We start from the raw sequence: 10816 nt of genomic DNA on the forward strand, positions 1-10816 counted from the left end.
CCCCAGGTGTAGTTTTTGTTTGTTTCCATTGGATCAAGTCATGTAGCTCTCTGTGGGTGAGGGAGTCTGTACGAGAGAGTGCAAAAGATAGGGAAAGAGTGTTCAGGCTGTCCCTGGGTTACAAGTATCCAACTTACAAATGACTCATAGTTAGGAACAAGGGTGAGAAAAAAGGAAATGAGAAAAATATACACATAGGAAGGGAAATTAACTCCTGAATGGGTTATTATGGGGAAAAGGTGTCTCAACTGAAGCTTTATCACCAATCCTTTTTTCATGACAAGTGAAAATTTTCAAAATCCAATTATCACAGGGACAGAAAATGAGTTGAAATCTTCTGAACAGGGGCACAGACAGCAAAAGAAACATCACAGGAGTGTTAACCCTCCCCTATGCTATCCAAAGCTATATATATACTATCTATCTATCTATCTATCTATCTATCTATCTATCTATCTATCTATCTATCTATCTATCTATATGCTGTAGTTACACTTGAAAAATGTTTCTGTTCTGACTTACATACAAATTCAACTTAAGAACAAATCTACAGAACCTACCTTGTTTGTAACTTGGGGACTACCTGTATTTGTGTTATCAAATGGAGAAGCACATTTTACTGCCTATTTATTGCCTTTCATTTTCACAAAGCCATGGAGTAGGGGGAGTTTATGGGTTTTGGTTGATAAACAGCTGACCCTGCCTTACATACCACCTCAAGACAACAAGCAAACTGCTTGGTTAAAAGATTATAATTCCTTTTCCCTTACCTGCATTTTAAAAGGTTTTTGCCTGATTAAGAAACCAGTCATCTCAAAAGCTGGCACACATATATTTGAAAGGTGTGTGGGGCATTAGGCAATACAGATTTTGGAATTGGATCTTGTTAAATTTCCAACCTTTGCATCCATATGCTCAGTGCTGCTTTGTATTTTACCTTCCAAGAGATGGGGCACAAGATATGTTTATGGCAACTTGCTATTTGTTTTTCCACGTCTCCCTCTCTCTGTATCACTCTAACCTGTAAGCATTTCTCTCTTCCCCTCCGTTAGACCATGTATTTGATTAATGCATAACTATTAGTAAGTACAGCTATCTTTATATACATTTTACAAAAAAAAGACAATATTTACAGTATTTTCTTTCTCCACTTTATGCTGTATGTGTTGTTACGGGACTGGTGGTAATTCAGCTTCTACCTAGACAATTGGATTACTCTGCCAAGGAGATACACAATTATTTCCCCACAGTCTTATGGTCAACCCCTCTTTCCTTATATTTGTACATCTTGGGAAGGAAGGGCAACGTAGATCCTGTGGTTAAAATATATTGCCAGATTTTGGACTTTGACATTTCTTCCCATCCCCACAACCTTTTAAATCACCTATTCTGTTGAAGGATTCTAGAGATCTCCAAAGCTTGTTGAATTTGTTTTGGCAGATTTATTTTTTGTTAGCTGCCTTCAAGATGACTTGAGATCATGGCAACCCCATAAATGAGAGACCTCCAATCTATACTATTTTGCCAGATTCAAGGCTGTGGTTCCCCTGAATGAATATATTATCCATCTGGAATGCAGTGTCCTCTTTTCCTACTGCCCTCTACCTTACCAAGCATTAGTATTTTTTCTCATGATATGTCCAAAGTATGACAGCCTCAGTTTAGTAATTTTGGCTTCAGCTTTGATTTGCTCTAGGACTAATTTATTTATCTCTTTAGCAATCTATCCACAGAACTTCCAGCACTCCATCTCAAATGAATTGATTTTCTTCCTATCAGTTTTCTTCACTGTTGACCTTTCACAATAATACATAGAAATGGGAAATATGATGACATGGATCACCCTAACTTCAGCATTCAGTGTTAATTCTTGACACTTCAGGTTCTTGTCTAGTTCCTTCATGGCTGCCCTTCCAAGTCCTGTCCAGTTTCTTCTGCTTCTTCTGTGGAATTTTGCTTAGTCCTAAAAAGGGACCTGCCTACCTGTGTGTCAGACCCCTGGCAGCAGGGCACCAAGAACCATACCCGGAGGCCAATCTCTATCTAATATCTTTATTAAAGAAATATATAAAAGCAATAAAAACAAGTGAAGAATATAGTTCAGAAGCAGACCTTTCAGATGAGGTCAAATATAGTCCAAAAATGTATTGTCCAATAAATGATATTAGAGTCCAAAGTTTTTTATCCAATACCGAAACACACACTATTGCCAAGCAATAGTGTGGGGAAATGTCTGGGTCTCAGGAGTCCTAGGTAGCTTGACAACAAGGCTGGAAACAAGGCTGGATACAAGGCTGGATACAAGGCAACAGTGATTCTTAGAACAAGGTCCGTGGTTAAAGGCAAAGCGAGGCAAGACTTGAATACTTAATCCGGGAAGCAAGGAACTGGGGTTACGAAGTCCACACACGATCTTACTCCTGAAGCTGCTCTGTTGACTCCGCAAAGATTCTCCCGCGTCAGGCACCTATATTGGGGTCTCGTTTTCCCGCCAACAATCTCTTTCCCTAGAGAACGGGAAGCGAAACCCAACTTTGTCCAGATGCAAGACTCCTTAGAATTTCCCAAGGGAAGCAGGTCTAATCAGCCTGTTGTTTGGCAGCAATCCGTAAACTCCTGCGATTCTGTTCCCTGACTCCTCTGTCAGCACAGTAGGATTCTTTTCTAGGGAACGGAGACGAGGAATGTCCAAGGTCTGTTTTACTGAATTCTTGGGGACAAACATCAACATCCGGCAGGTGAAAGGACTCCGGCTCTTGTTGGACCGGCAAAAACCCCATGTTTTCGTCTTCATCTGCCACGATGGCACTAGGAGCAGGACTACAAGGCCCATGAGGCATCACACTGTGGATTCTAGATGTTGTTTTGTTTTTTGTTTCTGAGTGTTAACATTCCCAACCAGTCCTTGCTGCTTAAAAGTCAAGTCGCTCTGAGTCACCTGCATTAAAATACAATCACAGCAACACCAATCTGCAGCCTGAATTGATTAATTGATCGATCTGGCAAGGTCCCAGTCAACTATTGTTAAAATGCCCTTCCCCTGCAATCCATCATTCTTCATGCCTCCCTGAACATTCAGGCTTCAGCTGGGCCTGGAAGGAAAAAGCTCCAAAAGAAAATAGTGGGTGCGAGGGAGGGGGGTGATGGTGGCAGCTGATTGGTTGGACCTTGACAGGAAATGCCAGAGAGAGCTGCAAGATTCCAAGAAAACTCAAGAGGTTTGGGATGATCCATGTAAGCAGATGAGCTCTGTGATGTTTATGGAATTGGCACCCAAAGCCGTGGAAGGTTCTGCATCCTACATGGAACTGTTTGGCTGCAACATGCCTTGCACTGCATGTCATAAAATCTTGCACACTTTCTCTCTTTTCACTCCTCAGGAATACAAGAGCTATTTTGATCCCATTGCAAGGGTCAGGGAAGCTGTCTGGGGGTGAAATCCCACCTTAAAATCATTTATACAAATGGTACCTGTGACGTGTGACAAACCACAGTATGTTCCTAGACCAAGAACAAGAGAGGATTCAAGGTTCACCACTTCTTTGCTTTTAAAGAGAGACTTTGTGCAGAGAGCAGAAGAGGCGAGACCACCGGCGTGTTGGAGTTATACCTGGAGAGGTTGATTTCCCACTCCCAGACCCCCCATGGATGTTGTGTTCAAAAGAAACATCTTTAACTAACCACACATTCTTTACCATTTCCAGCTGACCTTTCGTCTCCTTTCCCTCAGTCACCTAAACCATCTGCTCTTTTCCAACACGCAGAAAAACACAGGCAGTACAGGCGACCATGGGCTCGGCTGAAATGTTATGGCTGCTTTCAAACAAGAAGCCCCTCTCCTCCCTGACCCTAATCTGTTTTGAATTGGCCCTTATAGTCTCTATAAGACATTCACAACTTGTAAGCCACCAGGCTCAAAGCAGCCCACCAGCCATGCTTTGCCACCTACTAGGATCTCAAGAAAAAGCTTCCATTTTGTGGTTCAGAATGAACAGAATCCTCATGTTTGGTCCTATCTGGCCACAAGAAGGTATGCAAGCCTGTTCCAGAATAATAATAAAAAAACTTTTTGGGGCCACGACTCCCAGAATCCCACATAGGGCATGCTGGATAAGAGATTCTGCTACAGATTGACTATCAGTTGAGACCAGAAATGATTTGGATTTGGGGTTTGTTTGTTTGTTTTCAAATATTTGCATGTACAACATGAGAGATCTTGGAGATGGGACTTAAGTCTAAACACAAAATTCATTTAAGTTTTTTTTTCATGTCAGGAGTGATTTGAGAAGCTGCAAGTAGCTTCTGGTGTGAGAGAATTGGCAGTCTGCAAGGACGTTACTCAGGGGATGCTTTGATGTTTTTACCATCCTTGTGGGAGGCTTCTCTCATGTCCCCCCATGGAGCTGGAGCTGATAGAGGGAGCTCATCCACGCTCTCCCCAGGTTGGATTCGAACTTGCAACCTTCAGGTCAGCAATCTAACCTTCCAGTCATCAGTCCTGCAGCACAAGGGTTTAACCCACTGAGCCACTGGGGGCTCCATATTTAAGTTTCATATACACCTCATACACATAGCCTAAAATGATAGATTTTTTTATTAATTGAAAAAAAATCACAAGAACTGGTTTAAATTGATATCACTGCAAAATAGTTTAATTTTTTTTAAAGGAGGAAGAGCCTGAAAGCATAGTAAACAATAGAACAATAGAACAATTAAAACAGATCAAGATAGTTTTAAACCTGTACAGATTTGAGGCAATTATTTTCCTGTGTAAGTCAGAAACACTTACAAGAACATTTCCCTTTTCATGAAAATAAAAATATAATATCTAAGTAAAGAACTCTGCATCTCATGACACTCCCAATCTTTGTTCTGCCTTATTGTAAGTAAATACATAGAAGTACTTTCCCATCAAAATCCTTGTACTTAATCTAATAAGGAAGGATGTACACATACACACATTTTAGAAGCACTTCAACAAATTCTGAGAATATTATCGCCTCCAGGTTATGATGTTTGAGAGTTACATTGTCAAGGAGGACATTCTTGGTTGCTGTTTTTCTAACAGTCATGACGAGACCTGAGGGGAAAGGAGGAGATTTTAAAATGTCATAGGATCAAGGCATTTGGACTGCAGTCCACTTGCGCAAGAACAAGAACCAGTCCTCTATAAGGGTGTGGACTGTAACACTATTATTTTATTTATTGCATATCTAATCCCACCCTTTCTCCAAGGAGCCTAGGGAATATACACAAGGTTCTCCACCCTGCTGCCCATTTAGTATTATCCTCATAAGAAACCCACGAGGTCAGTTGAGGCTAAGAGATGGCAACAGCTTTGGTAATGTTTGGGTGTGAACACAACAGGAACGAGCCTAAAGGAAACTCACCAAGAGAGCATTGTTACTGAGCAGGGAATATAAACCCAATTGCTCTTAAGGCAGCTGTCTTTATTTTTAAACTAGTTTAGGTACCTTGCGATGCCCAGGCTAGGGATTTTGTAAGGATAAACATTAGAAGTAGTCAATGTTTAGTTTTGGATTTTATGATCAATTTCTCCACCCAAACCACTCCAGTATTTAAAGTTGGCCATGATGGGTATGTGTGCCAGGTTTGATCCAGATCTATCATTGATGAGGTTCACACGGCTCTCTGAATGTGAGTGAACTGTAAGTCCTATCACCCTGGGTCAATCGCCTTCAAACCCCACCAGTACTCAAAGTTGACCATGATGGGTCTGTGTGCCAAGTTTAGTCCAGATCCGTCATTGGTGGGGTTCACAATGCTCTATGGAACCTCTCCCTGGATGTGGGGTGAACTGCAATGTCCATAATCCTGAGTCAACCCCTCTCACCCAATCCTTCAGGATTTTCTGTTAGTCATGGGGTCTGTGTGCCAAGTTTGTCCCAGATCCATTGTTTGCAGGAATCACAGGGCTTCTGGAAGTGGGAGCCATCTTGGAAAATAGATACAGTAGATAGATATATTGTCAAAGGCTTTAATGGCTGGAATCACTGGGTTGCTGTGAGTCTTTCGGGCTGTATGGTCATGTTCCAGAAGCCTTCTCTCCTGACATTTTGCCCACATCTGTGGCAGGCATTCTCAGAGGTTACCTCACAACCTCTGAGGATGCCTGCCACAGATGTGGATGAAATGTTAGGAGAGAAAGCTTCTGGAACATGACCATACAGCCCAAAAGACTCACAGCAACCCAGATAGATAGATAGATAGATAGATAGATAGATAGATAGATAGATAGATAGAGCATGCATGCATGCATGCATGCATACCATACATAATATTTTCATAGATAGATAGATAGATAGATAGATAGATAGATAGATAGATAGATAGAATTTTTAATTGAGCAGCCCAGGTGAAATTGGGGAGATATGCTAAGGAGCAAACTGACACAAAGGGAAGAATTGAACATGTTTCTTTCAAGGTGTTCATCCTGACAAAAGGTGGACATATTTTCCTCCCACATTGGTAATGATCATATGTAACTAGCAGTTACATGTGTAGTAATTTGAACATTGGACTAAAATTCTGGAGACCAGTGTTACATTCTTAACTCAACCATGCAAACATACCTTGGACTGCCCAAGAAAACCCCATGATAGTGTCACCTTAGGATCGTGACTTGAAGGCACACAGCAACAAGGACACTGTCAACGTTATGGCTCCTTCCCATATGAATGCTGCCTTACATTCAAGCCTGGTCAATTAGAAAAGTTTGAAAGTGAAGAATTTATTTATCAATTTATTGAATTTACATATATCTCACTTTTCTCTCAAAATAGAATTCAGCAAATGCTGTCAATAATATTATGGTACAATATTTTCTTTACACTTTTATATTTTATTACTGGAAGCCCAACTGACAAGTGTTGTGAATGTTATTGAAGTACCTTCGCTGATGGTTGTTTAACTTGGAAGGGATCGATACTGAATCTTTGGTTTCATGGTTATTGCTGCTTTCCTTGTTGTTTTGTAGGCTGGGTGCTAGGCATGGAAAAAGCTCTGAGATGAGGATGGGTATAGTGGCCACATATCTCATAAAATCAAGGTGTCCTGCTGTAAAAGTCAGAAAAAAATGATTTAGCCCTACTTCCAGCCCTAGGGAGAGTTATTCCAGGTGGAAAAATTAGACTCAAAGTCTTTACCTCATTCTCTCTTTTTGTTCTGACAAAACAGAGAAGAATGCAGTTGACAGTTATTGAAACACTTAGAATGTATTCAGTAACTGTATTATCAGGCCATGTTAAGAAACCATAGAAATCTTTTGGCAACATAGGTCAGGCAATTCATCATCTATTGGTTATTTTAATAAGTGGACCAGACTGACAGTAAAGTACAGGTTGAGCCTCCCTTATACAGTATTCCACAATCTAAAATAATTCAAAATTTTTCACATGGGTGGTTAAAATAGCGGAACTTTTTTCATCATTGTACACCAACTTTGTTTCATACACAAGATTGTTTAAAATATTGTGCATAAAATTACTTTCAAGCTAAGGACCCCATCACACTTATCAAAACAAGCATCCTAGGATGTTTGCTTACTTACTTACTTCAAGCTTTCTTCGGGGATGGAGCCCCACACCAGCCATCACACAATGTTGAATTCTGGCAGAGGCCCTGCTCTCAACCAGTTTGGAAGTGTCCTTAGATGCTTCCCCCCAAACACTTCTTGTGTTGTGCTGGCTCCAATGAAGCCAGCACACTTCTGCCTTGTTTGAGTGATGCTTCCCCCATGTGATGGGGGAAGCGTCACTGTGCTGGTGCAGCGCGAGGGGCGACAGACTTGCTGGCACACATCAATACTGCAAGGCCAAGATGCAACAATCTGCATCTGCCAGCTCATTCAACATGAAAATGTTCAAACACAGACATCCCATACCTTGGCTTTGGAAAGACCTTGAACTTATAAAAAACACCCATTATGTCTCAATAAAGTTTACTTCTTTGTAGGGCAGCGTTTCTCAACCTGGGGGTATTTTATGTTGGTCATGGGAGTTCTATGTGCCAAGACTGGTTCATTCCATCATTGCTGGAGTTCAGAATTCTCTTTGATTGTAGGTGAACTATAAATCCCAGCAATTACAACTCCCAGATGTCAAGGTCTATTTTCCCCAAACTCCACCAGTGTTCAAATTTGTGTATATTGAGTATTTGTGCCAAGTTTGGTCCAGATCCATCATAGTTTGAGTCCATAGTGCTCTCTGGATATAGGTGAACTACAATTCCAAAACTCAAGGTCAATGCCCTCCAAAACCTTCCAGTATTTTCTGTTGGCCATGGGAGTTCTGGGTGCCAAGTTTGGTTCAGTTCCATTGTTGGTGGAGTTCAGAATGCTCTTTGATTGTAGGTTAACTATAAATCCCAACAACTACAACTCCCAAATGACAGAATCAATCCCCCTCACCCCATCAATATTCAAATTTGGGCAAATCGGGTATTTGTGCCAAATTTGGTCTATTGGATAAAAATACATCCTGCATGTCAGATATTTACATTCATTTCATAACAGTAGCAAAATGACAGTTATGAAGTACAGTAGAGTCTCACTTATCCAACATAAACGGGCCGGCAGAACATTGGATAAGCGAATATGTTGGATAATAAGGAGAGATTAAGGAGAAGCCTATTAAACATCAAATTAGGTTATGATTTTACAAATTAAGCACCAAAACATCATGTTATACAACAAATTTGACAGAAAAAGTAGTTCAATAGGCAGTAATGCTATGTAGTAATTATTGTATTTACAAATTTAGCACCAAAATATCACGATATATTGAAAACATTGACTACAAAAATGCGTTGGATAATCCAGAACGTTGGATAAGCGAATGTTGGATAAGTGAGACTCCACTGTAGCAATGAAAATAATGTTATGATTTGGGGTCACCACAAAATGAGGAACTGTATCAAGGGGTCGAAGTATTAGGATTGATGCAGTCTGCCAAAGCTGAGCCTCATTCGAAAAGCAAATTCTCATGCAGCGCTTTACATGATGAAATCACCACCATACAGCACCTCATTTTCTGGCATGGCCTTGTGGATGGTGTGATACACGTCGAGACTGTGAGTGACTCTTCCTTTTGGATCGCTCTGAGGGTTTTCCATGATGCATTATGCCATGCTCTTGATATTTCACAAGGCAGGTCTTCCAGAGTGGTAGTTAACTGATTTAACATTTATTCATCATATTAATCCCCATCATGTAAACTGGCTATCAGCTGGATGTCTTCTTCTCAATGCAGATGCACTGTCTTGTTAGAAGTGGCAGGGTTTTGTCAAGAGAAAGTGTGCATACTTTCATTCTTTTTTCCTTTTTAAGAACAACATAAACCTCTTTGGATGTAGATGCCCTAACTTCAATGTTTTTAAGGCTATCAGAGATGGGAAGCTGTCCCCACCCCACAACATTTCACAGATGTGTTCCAAGCAACATTGTGGGCAAGATGGCAAAATGTAATGAGGAAGAACAGAAGAACACACAAGCTAGCAGTGGCTACAGCAGTTTGCTTTTGCCTGCATCTATTTCACAGGGAATGGCAAATGTTTGTTTTTTCCTTTCCCCTCCCCTCTGCTTGGTTAAGTGACTTTGAACTCAGGTGGAAAAGTAGATGAGAAAAAACTGGGATGTTTTAACTTAGTTGAAAAGTGTAAGGACAGATGATTAACTGGGACGGTCCCTGCCAAATTGGAACAATTAGAGGGTATGAAACTGTTTCTTAGTTTAAAGTATGCCAGGGACCAGAACCATACTTACGTCTGTTGTTTACATTTGTGTCTTTCTTTCCCAGAAAATTGCCAGGGACCAACGGCTGAAGTCCTGTAGACTGGCACTGATCCACAGACCACACATTTGAATAGCACTGCTTTACTTTGCCCCAAATGATTTTTTTAAAGTGCCCCTCCTTGATTTTTTTAAAAAGCTTTATTTCTTACATTTGCTTATTTTATGTTGCCTTTCTCCAAGAGTAGAACTCTTGGAGAAATTCATAATAAAAATGTAAAGCAATTAAAACCACATAAAACAAAATTGAATTATTGAAAAAACAAGTTTTAAAGAATAAAATACTCTCATAAAAAGCTCTCCTGTAGGATATGTTATCTTGCAATCTTACATCTATGAACAAAGAGAACTACTGTATGTACTAATCTATAAGTCTGGAAATTTTAGTTAAAAAACTGATCCCTAAAACCAGGGTTGACTTTTCCATGGATCAATGTGATTGCAGCATCTTAATTCTCATCATAAAAGGAACTGTCACCTTCTCTGAGTAGAGTGGGAAAAAGTGAAAGTTTAGTGTGTATTGGAAGAAGCACTGAACCCTCTTCTAATGTGTCTGTCATGGGGCTGCTTCTGGCTTTTTGAATGCCTAAGCCAGTGGTGCCCAACCTGTGGCCCGTGGACCACCAGTGGGCCACAAGAACTAAAATATAGTCCGTGGCCTCACTGTTACTACTACAGGTAATAACACATTTCAACAAAAAAAATTATTGGTGTCTTCATTGTTAGGCCTGTTCCTAGGGTTATTTGGGGCACTGATTTAAAAAAGTGCATTGGATAAACCACATTAAGATTATTAAATATAGATTATTAAATACGGTTTTCTATGGGCGAGCAGATGGTAACTACTGGATGTCATATGTTCTGGATCAGAAACTAGAACTGATGTGGTCTATCCAATGCAGTTTTCTGAATCAGCACCCCAAATAACCAAACTGAATCTAAAGTTGACCAAAAACTGATTTGTTAATCCTTTTGGTACTAATGTTGGAAAGTGGTCCCTGGTCAAGT

General features: G+C 40.4%; 1 long non-coding RNA gene across 1 annotated transcript; it reads right to left on the reverse strand.

Moving 5' to 3' along the window:
• Nucleotides 1-2036: 2036 nt before the first annotated feature.
• LOC134298504 (uncharacterized) lies at nucleotides 2037-7201 on the reverse strand. Its single transcript, XR_010005611.1, has 3 exons — nucleotides 6912-7201; nucleotides 6594-6718; nucleotides 2037-5080 (listed from the first exon to the last, which is right to left on the reverse strand). It is a non-coding gene; the product is annotated as an uncharacterized LOC134298504 (long non-coding RNA).
• Between the last annotated feature and the right edge of the window lie 3615 nt (nucleotides 7202-10816).

The sequence above is a fragment of the Anolis carolinensis genome, chromosome 4 (assembly GCF_035594765.1).
Source record: "Anolis carolinensis isolate JA03-04 chromosome 4, rAnoCar3.1.pri, whole genome shotgun sequence".
Taxonomy (NCBI): domain Eukaryota; kingdom Metazoa; phylum Chordata; class Lepidosauria; order Squamata; family Dactyloidae; genus Anolis; species Anolis carolinensis.